Source organism: Muntiacus reevesi, chromosome 3 (genome assembly GCF_963930625.1).
Source record: "Muntiacus reevesi chromosome 3, mMunRee1.1, whole genome shotgun sequence".
Lineage (NCBI taxonomy): Eukaryota > Metazoa > Chordata > Mammalia > Artiodactyla > Cervidae > Muntiacus > Muntiacus reevesi.
In genome coordinates, this window is record NC_089251.1 from 214743378 (window position 1) to 214766030 (window position 22653).

Consider the following 22653-nt stretch of genomic DNA (forward strand, 5'->3'; position numbering starts at 1 on the left):
CTCAGGGTCAGATAACTTGGACTAAATATGACCATGATGTCCTTCCATGTCAGGTCAAAGGCCAAGGTAATGTGTTGGAATGTATTCATATTTTCCTGGGTTATCTGTATAGTTTTCCAGGTCTTGTTTGATCTGTCCTAGTTCTAAGAGGGAGAAGGGCTTATGGACCCGGCTTGGTCTGAATTCTCCTCCAGTGTCAACTAAGGGACACACTTGAGTTGGGTTTTGTGGAAGGGGTGTTCCTGGATGGGGGCACGTTTGGATACAAGGAAGGAACACCAGTCACCTCGGGAGCTGTGGGAGGCTCCAGTCTCTTCGGGGGTGTGAGAGGTGAGCCTTCACCAGAGGTTTCTTTTTCTTGGTTGCCTGTGCCTAACACCATTTGCCTAGTAGGCTCACTTTTAGGGCATACAACAATCCCATACTTAAGACAGACAGCATTTCGAGGACCAGCTCCCTAGGCAGATCAGGGCAGGTTGACCTCCTAGGATCCCCAGACTGGAGTTGGGCATCCCCAAGATCTCCAGTGTGACCAGTGCTGGGTAGGACTAAGGGGTTGTAATTTTAACTCATTGCCAGTTTGTTCAGCACAGATGGGAATAGATACCCTGATGTAAGGCAATCCAAACCTGTGCCCTGAAGCTGGGAAACAGTGAAACAGTCATAAGCCTTGTCCTCCTACTGCTCTAAGAGATTGTAAGTCTTTGATTTTCTCCCCTAGTCCTCCATAAGAGTAGGTTAGGGTGTCTCCAATGGTAAACATTTAATTGTCATAGACCCACTTTAGGTAATAACAGAAATAATGACAAAGGAGTGGGTTATCTGGCCCTGTTAGAGGCATTAAGGTATTTTAATAATAGACTGGGTGGAGCTACATTGGCTACAATGGAGGAGGGTCCTGATTGTAGGAGTTAGTAATTGGCTTAAGAACAAATTTGTTAAGAAGCAACAGACCAGATGTTCCATAAAACTGGAGTAGAGATTTGATCCTGAGGTATGTTTGTAACTTTAGGAGAAGGGTGGTGAGGGTTTGGGCCCAAACGGCCTGCAGGGCTAACTCCCAAAGTGGCAAACATTATCCTTGGAAGCCCAATCGTCTTTGAAGGGATGCCAGCCAATGGACTTCTAGCAGACATTGTGTGCCTGTCACCCACCCTAGCGGGTTCACTGAGAGATGCTGGTGTTGCACAGGTTGTAGGAAACACGGAAGATGAAGGCTTGAATATTTAGAGGGATTGGATATTATACAGTATCTCCCTCCCAAGGGCCAGCTATTTTCTGGTTGTCCCTCCAGAAGACTGTAGAGGCAACATTTTGGGCCTGGACGGGGCAAAGGAAAAGAGCATGAAGCAGGAGGGATGGGGGCAGGGTACAACGTTTGAAAGAATGACATAGCACAAGGGCATAACATAAACCAATCAAAGTCAATTGGGTCCAAGATAACAAGTCAAATTCAAGTGAACCTTAAACCCCAATCTGTAAGCTAAATGACACACCCAGAGGTGGCAGGACGCCTCCAAGGTTGGGATGATCCTCCCACTCATTAGCATATGAATTCACCCCATTGGCAAAACCTAGCCAGATGGCATTCCAGGGCCTAAACATTTGCCTCTGCAATAGCCTACAACCTGCAGAGTGTGCTATTCTCTGAAACCCAACAAATCCACCTCTTACCTATCGTTGTGTCTCTCATTGAATTTTTGCATTTGTTAAACACCTGACCTGTACTCATAGTTTTCACTGGCCTAATCCTTGGCACAAAGGTTAAGGACAGGAGAACCCCCACCCGCTTGGGTCACAGCTACTGGGGCTCAGCAGATAGTGCCTTTGAGACATATCGAAGAATAGCCTCTCCGGAGTCCCTCAATAACTGCCACTCACCTGTTTGCTGGGGTCGGGGGTGGGGTGGGGAAAAAAGAAACGCGAGATTGTAAAAGAATTAAGATTTTGTTAGGCATATGTCCCTCCAGCCATAGGAGCAAGGATCTCCTGCCTTAACCAGAGGTCTTCTGGAATCTGAGACTGAGCCGCGTGAGCTTTCTGCTGAGCTCGTTTTTCGCTGTCCTGGTTTTCAGCGCGATGGGCCTCTTGTCACTTCCCTTGTGCTGGGTTTTTTTTCGCTCCGCTTCTACCGAGGGAGCTTTCGCTGGGTTGGGCTCCTGCTGTGCTTGGCCTCTTCCTTGCGGGGACTGCTCAGAGGTGGTTTCAGCCAGGTTAAACCCGAGTCACGGCACCATAGATGTCAGGCGAGTGTAATCTCCTCGGTTCTGTCTTGTCTCAACAAAAACTTGAAGCAACGGACATTAAAGCCCTCGGAGCATCACAGCTCTTGGACAGACCGGGTTATAGCTCTCGGGTCTTGAATAGACCGTGTTATAGCTCTTAGCCAGATCAGTGTTACAGCTCCATGTTACAGTTCAGTTTTATTTAGAAAATAGCAGGAAAATACATCCTCCAGGCATGAGGCCATGCTCACCCAAAGATGTGAAGAGAAAGAGAGAGAGAGCACGAGAGTGAGAGCAAGAGCACTAGTGCGCATGCACAGGAGAGGGGAGGGAGGGAGGGAGAGAGAGAGAGAGAGAGAGAGAGGCCCCAGGCCCTTTGGCTCTTCTTTTTATATGCTTTTCCCTCCCCCCTGGCCCGCTCTATGTAAATTGGGCTATTCAGGAGTGCTGTTTATTCTATTTGAGGTCCCCACTCCAGTCCTTGGACCTTCTTTGACCTTCCTCTGTTCTATTTTCAAGGGCTTTTCCCTTCCTTGTCTTTTAGCCACCGCCATTTTGGACTCCTGTTTCCTATTCTAACTATCTATCATTATCCTTGCTTAACTCAATTTTAAATCCATTACAATAAAGTAAGTATGTACCTGTGTTCATTCCCATCCAGATAAATGAATCACTTCCCCTTTCAGGAAAATTACTTTTTGGAGGTGGAGAGATTGGACAGAAAGGCTCAACATCATTGATACTTGCTTATATCCAATTAATGTAAAAAGAGGACACAGAAATCATGAAAAAGATGACACATCTTGTAAGAGGTAGAGATTGTGTTCTAAGATTTTAGCTTACGTCTTCAAATGCTGAGTTTCAGATGTTTCCCACTGTGCTACATGGCCCATATGGTTGGTTTCTATAACGTGATTTTTATTTTTAAAGCAGAAAAGTTCTCTGATTTGTCCTCACCCCCTAAACTGCCCAACAAAAGTATGTATTGAAAGGAAAACTTCCAGATTTGCTATACATCACTTGTGAGAAATTGTTCAAGAAATAATTCCTCAACTCATTCAGTCTCATTACTTTTCTCCTTTGAGGGGTGGAAAAATGGATCTTTCTAGCAAAAATCAAATTTGTGCATGACAGCCGGTTGAGCTCAGAGGTCAAAGGATGCATTTGGGTTGCTTCAGCGCATTCCCATCCGTTCAATCTTTTGTCATGCTTGCACAGCAGGCAGGATTTGAAAGAGAATCTGCCCTTGTCTAAAGAATCCTTTTTTTTTTTTTTCTTCTTTTAATAGCTGAAAATAATCAGACCTACACTTGAGAACAGCTAGTCAATGCCAGTTCCAATGCTAAAGTAAGCCTCTGCCAATACTTAGGCTTGGCAAAATATTTCAAAAGTAATTGCCCAGAATAGATCTTAGTGGAGTTTTATCTCTGGGCTTAAGAATGTGGCAATCGAGTTGGAGGGGCAGGAGAGAATTTTTCAAGGAAGAGTCTCAGAAAATTGGGTCTTTCCACAAATGAATGAAAGGGAGAACAGACATAAGCCCAAAGCTAATGTCACCACACACCAATATCCCCAACAAGCTCTAAGTTCCCAGTGACTTTACCAGTGCAATTTCAATTTTAGCTCCCAAGTTGCTGCTCTTACTAGGATTTGGTAAAAGGATTTGGTAAAAGTAAAGGACAAAGGTCAAAAATAGGAATAAAAATTAGAAATAAAATCAAAACCGGAAATCTCTTGTTGTCTCCTGTTCTCACTTCACATTTAAAACAGTCTGTTTGCACATACCTGATGCATTTCCCTTTAGGAAGAAACTGCTTTGAGCATTCAGAAGAGGTGTGCATGCATGTGTGCTAAGTTGCTTCAGCTGTGCCCGACTCTTTGCAGCACTGTGGATGTGTAGGCCGCCACGCTCCTCTGTTACTGAGTCCAAGCTCGCTCTGCTCAGCTGAACAGATGAACAGGCCAATGAACCCAAGAGATGAGGTGTTGAAGCAAGGAAGAGACTTTAGTTGGGGAGCAGGCAGACCGAGAAGACGGCAGGCTAGCCCCTCTTGTTGGGGTCTGGATGCTAGGTTCTTTAATAGATCAGAGAGAAAGAGGCAACGAGGAACTAAAGTCAAAAGGCAGACTAGAGAGGCAGAAGCACTGGGGAAGTAAAGTGAAAGGGTCTACAGTCTTGAAAAACATCTCCAAAGGAATGTCCAGCCTTCAGAAGGGGAGTGTTAATATCTTCTATTCATAGGTGAGCAGGGACAAAGTATCTCTCTGTGAGCTGAACAAAGACACTTTAGTTTACAGTCAAGCAGAGGGGCAGGGTCCTCCAGCCGAGCCATTGAGTATGATTATAATAATAAAAGCAAGTCAAAGAAACAGTTTACAACACGGAGCCAGAATTGACTTCCACCCTGCAACATGTCCATGGGATTCTCCAGGGAAGAATACTGGAATGGGTTACCATGCCCTTCTCCAGGGCATCTTCCCAACCCAGGGATTGAACCCTCTTAACTCTCCTGCATTGGCATGTGAGTTCTTTACTATTAGCGCCACCTGGGAAGCCCTCAGAAGAGGTTAGGTTGTCAAAGTCCTTGGAACTATTTTCCAAGTCCCAGACTTTAAAGTCAGAGCAACACTTTCTACTTTAAAAAAAATAATAAATAAATAATTTTTTCCCCCTTTATTTGGCTGTGCTGGGTCTTAGCTGAGGCATGCAGAATCTAGTTCCCCAACCAGGGACTGAACCTGAGGGCCCTGCATTGGGAGGTTCCGGTCCATTAAAAGACCCCAACAAATGGCTGATTTTTGACATTATAGGATTAATAACTATTTGCACCATTGCTGCCATCACTAGCGTTACTTTACAAACCTCAATTCAAACACATAATTTTATCCAAAATTGGACTAAAGATGCTCATACTATGTGGACCGCTCAGGCTCAAATAGATGAGGATATTCAAAAAGAAATACAGGAACTGAGAACAGCCATCAAATGGGTTGGAGATCAATGAACAGATGTACAAAAACAGATGATGCTAAAATGTGATTGAAATTCTACTCAATTTCATGTTACTCCTGTTCATTTCTATAATAGTGGCTACAACTTGAAACAAATCAAGTTTCATTTACAAAACATATATGATAATACCTTTCTGAATGTACAGTTATTACAAAACAGAAATATGTGAAAACTTTTCTAATAATCTGCCCTCCTCCACAGTGTAGCGTCTTAGCCACTGAACCACCAGGGAAGTCCCAATGTCAGAGCAATGCTTTCTGTCAAGGCTCTGAAGTCCTGATGCTTTGTTAGCCTAGGCAGGGTCTCATCATATTGAAGCACACATACTTTTCTGATTTATTAAATATTGATGATGGTTAAATTTAAATAATTAAGAGATGTGGTCAGATTGATGTTTTGAGATTGTGATTTTCCATTTCTGTGTGGGTTATACACCTTGTGTCTCCCTTTAGGTCAACTGAGGCCCTGCCCTAAGTGTTCCTAGCAGCCACGTCATTTGAAACAGTTCTTTGCTTAGCAAACCAGTCTTCAGAAGACTTCATGTAAGTTTGTGTGTCTGCTTGTGGCTTCCTTCACAAGGCCCAGGGCATGGCCTCTCCACTGAAAGTTGTTATCTGCCCAGAGTTAGAGTTACTGAAACACCCCTTCTCCCCCAGCCTTCTCTGTAGCAGGACTAGAAGTCTTAGTGTCCTTAACACTGGTGAGTGAGACAAGTAAAAAACAAATTTTTTACCAGAAGAATTTTAGTCCACTATCTGCTGCCAATGAGGGGAGAGGATTTTAAGTACTGATGGATTAGAAAAACAATTAAAGATCTCAAAACAGGACATGGTGAGGGAGAAAGCAGGGAATCATTTTTTTTTCCAACTGTCACAAATGCTTGAAGAACATTGAGAATATTCTTTAAAGATTACATTAAGGGAAACCTAAAGAAAATTGATCTGTATATTGAGATGTTGTTTTTGTGAGGCTGCCAGGGCTAACACTATGCCAGGCGGCCCGGACCTAAGGTTCAGTTTCCCCTGAAATGGTAAGATTCCCTACCCACATCAGGCCGCCTGGAGCCAGCCAATCAATATGCGCCCAGTAAGAAACAAAGGGAAAGCTGAAAAGCCCGCGGACGCCCAAGTTTGAACAAAAGCCCGCGAAAGTTTGTACCAATAAAATTGCTTTGCAAACATGTAACCAATCCGCTTAAGCCAGCTACCAACCGCTTATGCATACCCTATAAATTTGGGTAACAGCTTGGGCTCGGGGCTCTCTGACCCTGCACCACTGCGTTGGTTGCGGCAGAAGCCCTGGCTCGAGGCAATAATAATCTTCCCTTTTTGTGAATTGCATTGTCTTGGAAACCTTCTCTCTTCCCGCTCGGGGATTCGGACTTCGGGCAAAACAGTTTTTTAAAGAGAAAAGCTGAAACACTTCTTTTTTTTCTTCTTCTTTTTTTTTAATCCTGTGAAGTGCTATTAGAGCTGCAAATATTTAATTTAGGAAACAGTCTTACTTTGATAGTGTGCATGCATGCTGTCGTATAAGATTCTTTGTGACTCTATGGACCGTAGCCTGCCAGGCTCCTCTGTTCTTGGGATTCTCCAGGCAAGAATACTGGAGTGGGTTGCCATTTCCTACTCTAGGGGATCTTCCAGACGCAGAGATTTCACCTGGATCTCCTGCATTGCAGGACTCACTGCTAAGTCACCAGGGAAGCCCACTTTGATGACAGCCTCTTGTGATTTAGAAATATTTCTATTTAAGCAATGATAAAGGCATACTGGTAACATGATTATAAAGGTTACTTAGTAACTGTGGTAAGGATATTGACTTCTTAAAAAGGGGATCTTGAGTGAATATAGACCCAAAGGGAGATGAAAAGAAAGCAGCCTGAGATAGTGGTAAGGACTTATAGGTTGGACTGAAAGGGATCAAGTCCAGAGATCAAGCCAAATATTAATATCAATGTGCCACTCTGGACAAGTAACTTCATGGTTCCACCCTTAGTTTCCCATCTGTAAAATGTAATTAATTATACTAATGCTTCTATAATGAAAGTACAAGAATATTTTTTTTAAAGTATAAGGCACTTTGCATAATATAAATGGCACAGTAAATATATAATAGTCACTATTATTATTTATTAAAAATAATTATTGACTCCCACTATCTTCAAAATATTCATAATCATTTATTATGAGGAAAGAGACAAAAAGGTAGAATTCTACTGAATTTCATATTGTCTCCACAATGGGTAATAATTTGCAGTGCTTTGTTTTATATGTTCCTATTTCTGTTATTACTTTCTCCACTATTTTGTTCACCAAAATCCCATTCAGCCTTCAGGGACCATCTTCAAACCTTACCTTGCCCTTGATGAGCTCTGATGAAAGAAATTTTACCCATATTTCAACATCCCTTGTATCCCATTACTTTGTTCTCTGTCATCTGCTGCATGTATTTATCTGCCTTATACTATATTTGGGCTTCCTTGGTGGCTCAGATGGTAAAGAATCTGCCTGCAATGCAGGAGACCTGGTTTATTTATGTGTGTGTGTTTTTCTAAGTGCCAGTTGTGTAACAGGTACACAATAAACACTGTTGTATAAATGATGCATGTTTTTAACTAAAATAGTTTATTTTGTATTTTGTACTTTAAAAATACAAAGCTTGAAATATTTTACTATGACATAATAATTGGCAGAGTTTTCAAAGGGTGCATCCCAGAAGATAAACACACACACATATTCAAGAAAGATTGCAAACACATTAGAAGTCGTACAAGGCTTTTTGTTGCAAGAAGCAGAGAGTCATTTTGGATAACATAAACAGGAAAATGATTTGTTGAAAGGCAGCAGATATCACACAAAATGTTTGGGAAAACTAAAGACTGAATCTTTGAAATTAGGCAGAAAACCACAATAAGTGGAACATAGCAACCACAGCTAGCATGAGCAGTAGGAAGAGTTTGGATGGCAGCTGGCCTTTGGTGTCATCTCTGGATACAGCCATTCGGGCCAGGCTAATGAAAAGAAACTTTAAATTTCTTAAGCATATTTGTCACTCAATTAAGTTTCAAAACTCATTGGTAAAATGAGTTCAAAACTCATCCTTTTGGTAAAATCAGATTTGTATGCCCAGGTTTTATGGAAATATAAGATTTCCCTTCACTAGTTTTCACAGATACACACGATGATAGATTAATCTCAAATTAACATGGAAATTGACGTTAAAGAGACCCTGAATGACAAATATAATTCACTATTGATTCTACTCCCCAAACCAAGGAAAAGATCCACGAATGTATAGTAAGACTGTCTTTACACACAACTGAAAATACATTCCTTCCATCTCCAAAGTGACAAAATTCAAAATCAGTTCGTTTATACAACAAAATGCTTAGAAGCTCTGGACTGGATGTCCATTTCTCTTTAAGTTTTATGATGCTGTCGAAATATTTTGTAACCCATGGGCTGATTCAATTGTATGGGTAATTACTATCAATGTACCCAACAGAAAACTGTGGAACATTTAAGAGAGAAAAATCAATTGAAAATAAAATGCAGGTGGGTATGAGCTAAAATTGTTATTTCTGCAATTGATCTTGAGGTTCTACTTATGACCTGATCCACCACAATCTTTTCCATGTATCTGTTCCCTCCCTGCAGCTAGTATCTCAGTTGATTGGGGACTTTTTCTTAGTGAATCACTCAAATCTTGATATGTGAGAGCTTTGAACATTGAACAGCCTCCACTATACAAGACTTCAGTTCAGTTCAGTTCAGTCACTCAGTCGTGTCTGACTCTTTGCAACCCCATGAACCACAACACGCCAGGCATCCCTGGCTCCATCACCAGCTCCCGGAGTTTACCCAAACTCATGTCTGTTGAGTCGGTGATGCCACCCAACCATCTCATCCTCTGTCGTCCCCTTCTCCTTCTGCCCTCAATCTTTCCCAGCATCAGCATTTTTTCCAATGAGTCAGCTCTTCGCATCAGATGGCCAAAATATTGGAGTTTCAGCTTCAACATCAGTCCATCCAAAGAAAACCCAGGACTAATCTCCTTTAGGATGGACTTGTTGGATCTCCTTGCAGTCCAAGGGACTCTCAAGAGTCTTCTCCAACACCACAGTTCAAAAGCATCAATTCTTTGGCACTCAGCTTTCTTTATAGTCCAACACTCACATCCATACATGACCACTGAAAAACCATAGCCTTGACTAGATGGACCTTTCTGGATAAGTACTGTTTCTGCTTTTCAATATGTTGTCTAGGTTGGTCATAACTTTCCTTTCAAGGAGTAGGCATCTTTTAATTTCATGGCTGCAGTCACCATCTGCAGTGATTTTGGATCCCAAAAAAATAAAGTCAGCCACTGTTTCCATTGTTTCTCCATCTATTTGCTATGAAGTGATAGGACTGATGTCATGATCTTAGTTTTCTGAATGTTGAGCTTTAAGCCAACTTTTTCACTCTCCTCTTTCACTTTCAAGAGGCTCTTTAGTTTTTCTTCACTTTCTGCCATAAGGGTGGTGTCATCTGCATATCTGAGGTTATTGATATTTCTCCCGGCAATCTTGATTCCAGCTTGTGCTTCATCCAGGGCAGCGTTCCCCATGATGTACTCTTCATATAAGTTAAGTAAGCAGGGTGACAATATGCAGTCTTGACATACTCCTTTCCTGATTTGGAACCAGTCTGTTGTTCCATGTCCAGTTCTAACTGTTGCTTCTTGACTTGCATACAGGTTTCTCAAGGGGCAGGTCAGGTGATCTGGTATTCCTATCTCTTTCAGAATTTTCCACAGTTTATTGTGATCCACACAGTCAAAAGCTTAGGCATAGTCAATAAAGCAGAAATAAATGTTTTTGTGGAACTCTCTTGCTTTTTCGATGATCCAGCAGATATTGGCAATTTGATGTCTGGTTCCTCTGCCTTTTCTAAAACCAACTTGAACATCTGCAGTTTCACAGTTCAGGTATTGCTGAAGCTTGGCTTGGAAAATTTTGAGCATTACTTTACTAGCATGTGAGATGAGTGCAATTGTGTGGTAGTTTGAACATTCTTTGGCCTTGGCTTTCTTTGGGGTTGGAATGATAAATGACCTTTTCCAGTCCTGTGGCCACTACTGAGTTTTCCAAATTTCCTGACATATTGAGTGTAGCACACAGGTATTGCTGAAGCTTGGCTTGGAAAATTTTGAGCATTACTTTACTAGCATGTGAGATGAGTGCAATTGTGTGGTAGTTTGAACATTCTTTGGCCTTGGCTTTCTTTGGGGTTGGAATGATAAATGACCTTTTCCAGTCCTGTGGCCACTACTGAGTTTTCCAAATTTCCTGACATATTGAGTGTAGCACTTTCATAGCATCATCTTTTAGGATTTGAAATAGCTCAGCTGGAATTCCGTCACCTCCACTAGCTTTGTTTGTAGTGATGCTTCCTAAGGCCCACTTGACTTCACATTCCAGGATGTCTGGCTCTAGGTGAAGGATCAGACCATCATGATTATCTGGGTCGTGAAGATCTTTTTTGTACAGTTCTTCTGTGTATTCTTGCCACTTCTTCTTAATATCTTCTGATTCTGTTAGGACCGTATGATTTCGGTCCTTTATTGAGCCCATCTTTGCATGAAATGTTCCTTAGTATCTCTAATTTTCTTAAAGAGATCTCTAGTCTTTCCCATTCTGTTGTTTTCCTCTACTTATTTGCACTGATCTCTGAGGAAGGCTTTCTTATCTTTCCTTGTATTCTTTGGAACTCTGAATTCAGATGGGTATATCTTTCCTTTTCTCCTTTGCTTTTGGCTTCTCTTCTTTTCACAGATATTTGTAAGGCTGCCTCAGACAGCCATGTTGTTTTTTTGCATTTCTTTTTCTTGGGGATGGTCTTGATCCCTGTCTCCTGTACAATGTCATGAACCTCCATCCATAGTTCATCAGGCACTCTGTCTCTCAGGTCTAATCCCTTAAATCTATTTTTCACTTCCACTGTATAATCATAAAAGATTTGATTTAGGTCATACCTGAATGGTCTAGTGGTTTTCTCCACTTTCTTCAATTTAAGTCTGAATTTGGCATTAAGGAGTTCATTATCTGAGCCACAGTCAGCTCCCAGTCTTGTTTTTGCTGACTGTATAGAGCGTATCCATCTTTGGCTGCAAAGAATACAATCAATCTGATTTTGGTGTTGACCATCTGATGATGTCCATGTGTAGAGTCTTCTCTTGTGTTGTTGGAAGAGGGTGTTCATTATGACCAGTGCGTTCTCTTGGCAGAACTCTATTAGCCTTTGCCCTGCTTCATTCTGTACTGCAAGGCCAAATTTACCTGTTACTCCAGGTATTTCTTGATTTCCTACGTTTGCATTCCAGTCCCCTATAATGAAAAGGACATATTTTTTGGGTGTTAGTTCTAAAAGGTCTTGTAGGTCTTCATAGAACCGTTCACCTTTAGCATCTTCAGCCTTACTGGTTGGGGCATTGCCTTGGATTACCGTGATATTGAATGGTTTGCCTTGGAAACGAACAGAGATCATTCTGTCATTTTTCAGATTGCATCCAAATACTACATTTCAGACTCTATTGTTGACTATGATGGCTACTCCATTTCTTCTAAGGGATTCCTGCCCACAGTAGTAGATATAATGGTCGTCTGAGTTAAATTCACCCATTCCAGTCCATCTTAGTTCGCTGATTCCTAGATTGTTGATGTTCACTCTTGCCATCTCCTCTTTGACCAGGAGTATAAGGTTAATGTGACATGAACAGGCACTCTGAGAATCACTTTGACTCCTGTCTTACTGCTTGCCTCTGCTCTCATTGTACAGTAACAATCTTATTTCCTTGATAATCACAATCAATCACCTCAACCCAAGGTAATCTGTTTTGCTGCCAGCGTATGTTGTCTTTGAGAAGCCCCAAATGGCCAAAAAAAGGAGACTAAACTCCCAGTTCAGTGGGTGGTCCTCTGGTGGAAATATTCTTTAGGCAGTCAAAAACATACAGTTAGACATAAAGTCTCCCTAAATAGTAAGCTTCATGAATCACATGATCGGAGATAAATGCAGGTCACATAATTACTTGAGCTCATGTGTCTGTTGGCTTTTTTGGAGAGATGTGCCTTTAATAATTCAGTATATTTATTCTTTACCTCTGCATCTCCCACCCCTTACCCACTGCCCACTTGCTTTCTCTTTCCACATATATGTTAGTCAGATTCACCTGCAGGAACAGAGTCAACATGAGTGTGATGGGCCAGGAAGGAAGAAGCTATGTAATTAAACGTCTAGAGTGGGAGGTTATAGGTTCAGAGAAGAGGTCATCAAGCAATAAACTGGTAGCTCCTGATGTGGGTCAGCACTGTGGGAGCTTGTGGAGAGGACTGTGGGTATGTCAGTATAGGCACTGCCTCTGTGGGTTCACAAACAACCGTCTTGTTTTGGAGGAGCTGGACAAAAAGTAGAGGAGAGTGAGGCAAAGCAAGAGATTGGCAAGTACCCTGTGCCTGTCGTCATGGCAGAATTTCAGAGAGGAATTTCAGGGAAGAGTGACTCTATTTTACTTCTGCTTTCTAAACTTGCTTAAGTTCTTCTTTTATCAAACACTTAACTGGAACCATATAGTTCCCATCTTAGTCAAGTTGACACATACACAGTGCATCACACTGTGTATGTGTAAAATTGGTACCAAATTAGGTCAGTATAGTAACTATAGCTTTGTATACATCTTTATTTTAACACACAAATTACAAGCATTTACCTATGCCATCAGATTCTACATGATTCTACCAAGAAAAAAAAATCCAAGAAAAAGCACACTGGAGCAGAAAAGTGTAAATAACATATTAATTGTCCCTTGATGGGTGGGGGGTTGGGAAGTAAAACAGAAGGTGGCATTAAGGCAGAGGAAATAACATAAATAAAGAATGAGGGGAATGTGTAATGTGTTTAGGGAACAGCTAGTAGCTGGCAGTGGAGAAGATACAGGGTAAATAAAACATTTAGAGATATAATAGGAAGATAGATTCAACTGGACTTAAGCTGACTTTAAATTTCACATCAGAGAGTTTAGACTTAATGCCAAGGACAATGGGGAGCCAATTAATAGTTTTAAGTTTGAGAGTGGTGATTGGGTTTATTTTTCAGTTAAATCACTCATGAGTAAGTGTAGGAGCTGGATTAAAGGGGCCAAGGGAATAGAGCAGAGAGAATTGTTAAGAAGTAACTGGAAGAGCTCAGGAGAGGCATGATTCAGAATTAACCAGGGCAGTGGCTATGAGAAATACTAGGAATGGAGAAATCTGAAATTCACAATGGTAGCCAAATCCAATGGTTTGATGACTAAATATAGAGACTGGGATATAAAAGTGTGTTAGAGATGATTTTGAGTATTCTATCTTGAGTTGATTAGATAGAGAGTAAGGTTAATTTGAATTAATTTAAATTCATATTAGAGATAGTTTAGGCTTGAAATGCAGTGAGCCAGAATTGCTGCAGTAATTTTTAAGGACGTTTCCCTCATCAGTGGCAAAAGGTAGTGATTTTCAGACATGGTAGACAGTCAAAGAACCAAAGGACCATAGGGAAGGCTGAGCACTGAAGAACTGATGCTTTTGAACTGTGAATAAGATGCTTTTGAACTGGAGAAGATTCTTGAGAGTCCCTTGGACAGCAAGGAGATCAAAGTAGTCAATCCTAAAGGAAATCAACCCTGAATATTCATTGGAAGGACTGATGCTGAAGTTGAAGCTCAATACTTTGGCCACCTGATGTGAAGAGCAGACTCATTGGAAAACACTCTGATGCTGGGAAAGATTGAAAGCAGGAGAAGAAAGGGGTGATAGAGGATGAGATAGTTGGATAGCATCACTGACTCAATGGACCTGGGTTTGAGCAAACTCCGAGAGACAGTGAAGGACAGGGAAGCCTGGCACGCTGCAGTCCATGGAGTTGTAAAGAGTCAACTGAACAACAACAGTGATTCTGATGGTCTGCTAAGTTAGTGAGTCTGAATGTTGATTTGTCCAGCTTTAATGTGCCAGTCATGACAACCATCTTTGTCAATGTAAAGTGCACAATGTATATGGCAGCAAGCAGTTGCCCTGCTCATGCCTCGAGAGACTTCCTATTGAGAAAATAACCAAAGGCAGGTCACAAAACAGAACAATATGAAGATTAAACAGACCCAGATTAAAATCATAAAAATATAAATGTTCCTAGGGATGATCATAGGGCAGTTCACAAATACTGAAATAGGAGCGGTAGCAAAATTTGGCTGCTTTGTGAATGTGCAAACTTGCCTCTATAATTTCTGAACACTAGAGTGAAAGACCCATGAGGAAGGGAACTTTGATTTTCTTCACTGTTGTATCCCCAACACCTTATACAGAGACTGGTGTATAATAAGTGCATAATAGATGAATTCAGTCATTTATCCAACACATGTTACCAGGCTTCATTTGTTCTTTTATACTTTGCTAAAATAATTTTGTGATCACAGATACTTGCATGTTGCTTTGCAGGGATGGTAGAGATTTCAGCATGACTGGAGGGCAGATTGCAAGGAGAGGAAGGCTAGAGGCATGGATAGGGGTCAGACTTATGTTTTGTTTGTCACTATGCCTCTAAATCTAGGGAAGTGCCTAAACAGAATAAATGCCTACTTTATTCAAAATAAGTTAATAAGCCAAAGTCTTGCAGAAAATACTTGGTAATTTATCTAGGAGGAAATGGAAAACTACCAAAGGATATAAAGTAGATGAATCACATGAGAAGGTTTTTATTTTATAAAGGTTAACAGAAGCAGCATTGTGATATGTTGTGCCATTGATGTAAGAAGAGCAATTAGGTGATTATCACAATTGTCCAAACAAGAGTAATTTAGAGTATCAGAAAAGAAGAGCAATTGAAATAGGAGAAAGAAGCAATAGGAAAGCAGGAGTACATGATTCAGGTGAACTAAATGCCTAATTCTATGTATCCATAGCTGAAGAGCAGTTACTATTTTCAAAGGCAAAATGAATCAAACTTTTTTGCCACATGTTATGCCAAAAAGTAACATGATTATATAACAAGTTACCAGTTAAGTAAGTTTATGTGTCATTTCTCTTACAACTGCTTGGTCTTTTTAAATAATCCTTTTTATTGTTTTCCTAAATTCATGAGTTAAAAGACCCTTTGAGATAGTTTAAATTAAAAATGCCTAAAATGTCTTAAGTTTACAAAAAAAAAAATGCCTTCTTCAAGACTCTTATACAACTGGAGACCTTTCAGAATTACTTGGACAAATGATATTGCTATATCCAAGGATGATTATGATTGCATTTGTCAAGCACACATTTCTATAAATATAGTGGCTTGTACACAACAGTTGTTTTGCAAATATCATGTTAAGAAAAGAATTGTACTAGCACCGAATCTCAGATGTTGATATTTTGAGTTATGATAGGAATCAAAATAAGAGTCTTGACATTAATTATAATCAGAATCATAAGATCAGGCAATGTGAACTTCCCTCTCACCATTGGCCTTTAAAGAAAGATGACTCTTAATGGACATATCTGCATAATGGCTTTTCTATGCTACTTTCACTTAGAGCTAATTGGCTGTAGACTGAGAAAGATCAAAAATGGACATTTGTGGCCTGGGGTGCCAAGGAATCTGACCATGCCTCTAAGGAATATCAAACTTCCCAGGCAAAGCCTGTAAAAGCAAGTCACCTACTAATTCTGTTAACATTCATACAAAATTATGCTATTCTAATTATGTAGTGAGATGGAAAAACAATGAAACTTTAAGTTGAAAACTTATAAAAATCTTTGTGGAGTTCTCCCACTCTGTCAGGTATGGAAAAGAACATTATCTGTCTCCCAAGAATTACAGTCATCCATGTAGCAGACAAATTCCCTCAGCTTTTGACTAGCAAAAGGCCTTAGAGACTAGAATCTTTTATAACTGTTTCCTAGAGGTAATAACGTGGGGTAAAGCATTTTGGTACTTTTAATAAATGACATGAACATTAAATAGGAAATATCTGGTAACTTGGTCAGAGACACTGACTGGGACTGTATATTGGACTAGAACTGAAAACTCCAACCTCTACAAATAATGATTCCTATTTGTATGTTTTTTTTTTGTTTAGAGTAATCTGTGCTGCTGTTGACAGCCAATTCAGGTAATCAAAAACACCAGAGGACACTTGTTATCTTATGAAATAATTTTGATAACTGAAGATCGACCTCTCCACACCAAGTCAAAACAGTTTAAAACAAACTCAGATTGTGATAAAACTAAGTTAAAAAGAGACATAATTGGTTGCACACACACTAATACATCATTGAGCTCCCACTAATCTTTTAATCTATTTAATTCAGAGACCTTAAATTAGATGTAGAAGAAACTCAGGCTATTAACCACAACAGTGGAACAACCCATTAGCAATGGACCATGAAGTTACAGCTCTTTCCCCTATTACAATAAAGAGCCATCCAGGGCGTTGATTGATTGGGAAATTTTAGATGTTTTCTAATTGCACCAAGAGGTTGCATCTAATAATTTATGAAAATCACATTAAAACTCTGTGATGAAAGTACATCCTGTAGATCAGACTACCTTGTAATGTGTTACAGGATTAGAATTGATGATTATCTTGAAGAGTTTTAAATGGCTTAGAGTGGAAATGGAGAAAGCATCCTTCTATTTAAAGCCATTTGCTGATCAGCCGTAGTCTATTATTTATTACTTTCCACATCCCAGTGGCTCAGATGGTAAAGAATCTGCCTGCTATGCAAGAGATCTGGGTTTGATCCCTGGGTCAGGAATGACTATCCACTCTAGTATTGCCTGGAGAATTCAATGAATAGAGGATAGAGGAACCTGGTGGGATGTAAATATATATGCATATTTATATATGTATATTAAATATATGTACATATTTATGTGTGTGTGTGTATATATAGTGTACTAAATATATATATATGTGTGTGTGTGTGTGTGTGTGTGTACTAAATCACTTCAGTTGTGTCAGACTCTTTGGAACCCTATGGACCATAGCCTGCCAGGCTCCTCTGTCCATGGGATTCTCCAGGCAAAATACTGAAGTGGGTTGCCATGTCTTCCTTTAGGGGATTTTCCTAACCCAGTAATCAAACCTGTGTCTCTTATGTCTCCTGCATTGGCAGGAGGGTTCTTTACTACTAGCGCCATTTGGGAAGCCCATATACAAAATGTTTACATATATTTATTCAAATGATAATACATAAGATTGATAGATACATATCTATATATCTGCACACATATATATATAAAGACATTCATATACACACACACATTTATATATGTATATATTTTTTTTTTCTTTTCTCTCAGATAGATATATAGTTGGATCTTCTGAATTCTTTTAGATTTCTATTCAAATATCATCCTTTCCAAAATTCCTTTAGTGACTAATAGAGTAATCCCAAACATTATTACCTAACTTTCTTTTATTAATGGCACTAAACTCTTAAAAAAATCCTTATATGATTATTTGCCTTTTTTTAAAATCATTTGCATAATTAAAATAGAAGCTGTTTCTGTCCAGTGGTCTTGTCTATCTTAGTCATTCTGAATTGCCTGTGCCTAGAATGGCATTTGCTAAAAAAAAGAAAAAGAAACTCAATAAAGATTTATTATACATTTATTAAATGACTGACTGAATGAGCTAGCTTTATTATAACGATATTATCAAAGTGTTCTAAAATTAATGGTTCATAGTTATACCATGACTAAAACCAGGCTTTCAAATGCAAAGAATTATTTCTAAAATCAAGTAAAACTCTTTTGACAGATGAGGAAGTAGAAGTTCAGGAACTAAGGAAACACAAATACTTTAACAAGTATGAACATCAGCAAAATCAGGGAAAATGCTCAAGTACCCTGTCTTTCACTGAAAATGTTAATCCAGTGCATTATTCGGCATAGATACTAAATCGACAATTGATATAGGTGATCGTTAATTTTTTTCCCTTTTTCCAGTTGCATACAGAGATTCAACTGAAAGTGCATTCTTTAAATATTTGTCCATCTACCCCTAATCCTTACCTATATCCCATTTAGGAAAAAAAAAAAACAACAACAACTCTTCAGATAGACAAATACTTCTCTGAGACTGTTTCTCAAGCAATAAGAATGGCACATGAATCCTTCAGAGAAAATAAAGTAATGCTCTTTTTTCCTTTTTAAAGTAATGCTCTTAAAAGCAGTTTGTTGGAAGAAGTTTGAGTGTGGAGAGAGTGGAGGTTGGAAGGATGTATGGTTTCCTCTTATGATCTTGAGAGCTGGAAAGAGCATCACTTCCACCCACATAATGAAACAATAAAGCTGGACAAATGCAAGATCATGGATTTCCTTGAAACTGAGCTGAGATTACCACCAGTTAACCAGGTCTAAAATCCATGGGAAGGCGACCACCAAACTCTAGGGAGATATAACATGCACAGTGATGAGCAACTGATAACAAGAGTCCCTTTTGAGAGGTTAGGATATTTGATGGAGGCTCAATCAAGGCTTGGGCACCGGCAAGAGAAGTGAGCCCCTGGGAGCTGCAGACCTTGAGGAATCTGAGCCTTTAATAGAGTTGTTCTTCACAAACAGCGTTGGACCCTCACAAAGACTGGAGAAAGAAAATGTTCCTGGCAGTACAGCCCTGGGACAGGGAACGAGCAGGTGGTGCATCAGTAGGGGTGAGGGTGGGCACAGTGTGCGCCCAGCGCCTTCTCCTCCATCTTCCTCTGGCACTCTCATCTGTGGGGTCAAACACCATCATCCTAAGGACACTTGTGAAAACCCAAGAAAAGCCACCGCATCTGGAAAGAGGGGAAAGAGGAGGGGGCAGAAATCTACTACCTGTGAGCAGAAGGGCTAATCTGGAGGCCCAGTGGTAAAGAACCCACCTGCCAATGCAGGAGACATGGGTTTGATCCCTGGGTTGGGAAAATCCTCTGGAGAAGGAAAGGGCAACCCACTCCAGCATTCTTGCCTGGGAAATCTCAGGGACTGAGGAGCCTGGCAGGCCAAAGTCCATGGGGTTGCAAAAAGGGTCAGACAGTGACTAAACAACAACATGAGCAGGAGAGGATTATGTGTGGGGCCAAGGTGTTACCAACCAGGATTCTTGGCCTCCTTAATCAATAGAAACTGATCGGAAGCCAGACAAATAATTCAGGCAAGGCTTTCTTGGGGAGGGGGTGGCAAGAACAAGTAGTAGGTTCCCTTCTTTGCTTGTTCCCAACTGGATGCTCCGAGCTGGTTCCTTATATGGTATGAGGATAGGGGTGTGTCCAGAGGTTGGGCCGGAAGGGTGGTTTAAGTGGTCTGCCCATCCCTCAAGTTGCTCCCAACTTCCTGCTTTTGTTTCAGCTCTTCAGAAGTGGCAGTAGGGCTTTTTGTTCTTTTTTTGTGTTTTGTTGTCCATAATTTGCCCCAACTGCACATGTAAGGCAGAGAAGGCAATGGCACTCCACTCCAGTACTCTTGCCTGGAAAATCCCATGGACGCAGGAGCCTGGTAGGCTGCAGTCCATGGGGTCGCTAAGAGTCGGACATGACTGAGTGACTTCCCTCTCACTTCACTTTCATGCATTGGAGAAGGAAATGGCAACCCAATCCAGTGTTCTTGCCTGGAGAATCCCATGGACAGAGGAGCCTGGTGGGCTGCCGTCTATGGGGTCGCAGAGTCGGACACGACTGAAGTGACTTAGCAGCAGCAGCAGCAGCAGCACATGTAAGGAGTTATTTTCAGTTCCTTACAGTTTCCTTGTATTTTGCTGCTCGAGGATACATTTGTCTAGATATAAGCACTGCAGTAAAGGGTCCCTGGTCCTAAGTACCAGCCTGTCTTAAGAGGAATCACTTGGAGAGGAACAAAAGAATGGAGTAGAACATATGGACGAGGCACCTACCTAGCCCTCCACATACCTTCAGGTTAACCAGTGTTAACTGACAAATATCTGTGGAATAAGGGAAAGTGGAAGTGTTAGCTGCTCAGTCATGTTCAATCCCATGAACTATAGCATGCCAGACTCCTCTGTCCATGGAATAAGGAACACGAGCATAAGAAGAGACTGTCTGGGATACAGCACCTAAAGCTGAGGGTGGAGCAGAGGTTGAGGTTAAAAGTCTTTGGCAAACTAGCTTAGCAGTCTAAATACTAGGTATCAATAGAAGACTTTGAAGATTGTGGTGAACTAAGGGTAAACATAGCAAACAGCTCCACTCCTAACTAATTCAGTAGACTGTACTTAAGGTTCAGCAGGACAAGCACACTCATTTCCAGGAGTAAAGCTGCCTCAGTGTCTGCTGAACTGCACAAGATGTCTGACGTTCAGAAATATACATGTAATAAAATCTCCTGAACCAACCAACCAAACAACCAGAACTGTTTCTCAATGACAAAGTAATCATCAGAACAAGATTTCTGTATGACATAGATACTGGAAGTTTCTAACATGGAATTTAAAGTAGCTATAAATGATATATTAAAGGCTCTAGTGGAAAAGGTGGGAAATATGTAAGATCAGATATGTAATTTCAGTAGAAAAATGGAAACTATAGGAATGATTCAAATGGAAGTGCTAGAAATTAAAAAGCATTGGAAATGTAAAATGACTTTGATATGTGCATTGTAAATGTAATAAAATTTAGAAAAGAAACAGTGAACTTAAAGTTAGGTCAATAGAAATTACCCAAATTAAGACACTAAAGAAAAAAAAAAAAAAAGAAAAAAACAGGAAGGGAAGAGGCAAATAATAGAATATCTAGGATTTGTTGAACAGTATAAAATACTCCAATATATGCATAATAGGTAATTTGAGAAAGAGAAGAGTAAGAGAATTAAGAGGGAGGGAAAAGAAATATTGGAAGAAATAGTGGCCACTAATTTTCCAAAATTGTATAATTATAATTATGTGATCTTCGACTAAAGGCTAAACTACAGGCCAAAAAAATGATCTGAGATGGCAAGGGAGTGGAGGTGGGTGTAGGGGTTGATTACAAAGGGTAGAATGAAGGATTTTAGTGGAATAGTGACCATGTCATAAGTAACTATATGTCACTTGAGGCATTTATCAGAAGGCATGGGATTCAGCAACACAAAATGAATTTTTACTCTATGTAAATTGTCCTTAAATCCACCAAGATGTTGGAGAAAACCCAGGGTAGAAGGCAGACAAATGAATCCAACTGTGTCACAAATCAATCACATAATCATCCTGAAAGGAACAGACAGGAAGGAACTTGCCAGGGTGCCGTACGGTCCCCAAGGGCACTTTAGGCAAGAACATTCTCATCCGAAAATATGTTCATCATAGGAGTAAGAATTGCCAGTTCTACAGGTACATATTTATTAGGGTTGAAGAAAAGAGTTGATATATGAGAGCAGTATACTCACTGTTATAGAAAAAAAATCTATAAATAAAGGAAGGGGGGAGGCTGTAATGAGGATTTATATAGGATTTATGTTGGATTTATATATCCTATAGTGATATATAAATAGATGCAGATATACATATAAATCCCTAATATAGATTGGTGTCAGTGTTATCTGTATGAACTGATGTTTTAGATAGAAAAATATAAATACATGTATATGTGTGTATATATATGCTTGGGTTGACATGGGTACACATATTTCCTAGTTCTATGTCCTGAGAGGGAATAAAAGCACTGTCTGCTGAAGGACTGAGCAATGAGCACACTTAACAATCAGATTCTGGTTCTTAATATCATTTTCCAACAACAGTAACAGGATTCCTTGGTGAAGTGGTTAATTCCAAATTGGGGTCACATAAAATTACAAGTTGAGTCTGGAATACTTTGTGTTGACAGAAAGTACGGAAGAGTTCAAGAAACAACAGAATGCTGTGTCAAAAAGCACAGGAGCCAACCTGAAAGAACTCCCAACGGCCAAAGTCAGAACGATCTGGGAAACAAAATAAGCAACAGTAGTAACTGATTGTACTCCCCACTCTAAATAAATGCAATTATGTTGGTCCATATTGATAAAAATAAATAAATGAATATAAAAATAAATGAGAGAGAAAAGATAACCCTTCCTTAAAAAGAATTCAAATTAATAAATGTACAAGAAATGCATGTACCATTAGAACATCACAGTAATGATTACTGCACGATGAACTGAAAGGATGAGTGCTAAAATCAGTAAAAGGAAAATTTAAGAAGAAACAAGATATTTTTGCAGTCTCAAAGCATCTACAAAATAAATACTTTAATCACAAAAAGGGGAAATTATAAATTTACAGTGGAGAAAACAGACAGACACTATACTAACCAATTGGTCAAGTTAGTATCACCAGTAATAAAACATATGGAGATCATGTACCACCAAGTATGGAGCACTGAGAAGGTATGATACTAACTTTGGTGAT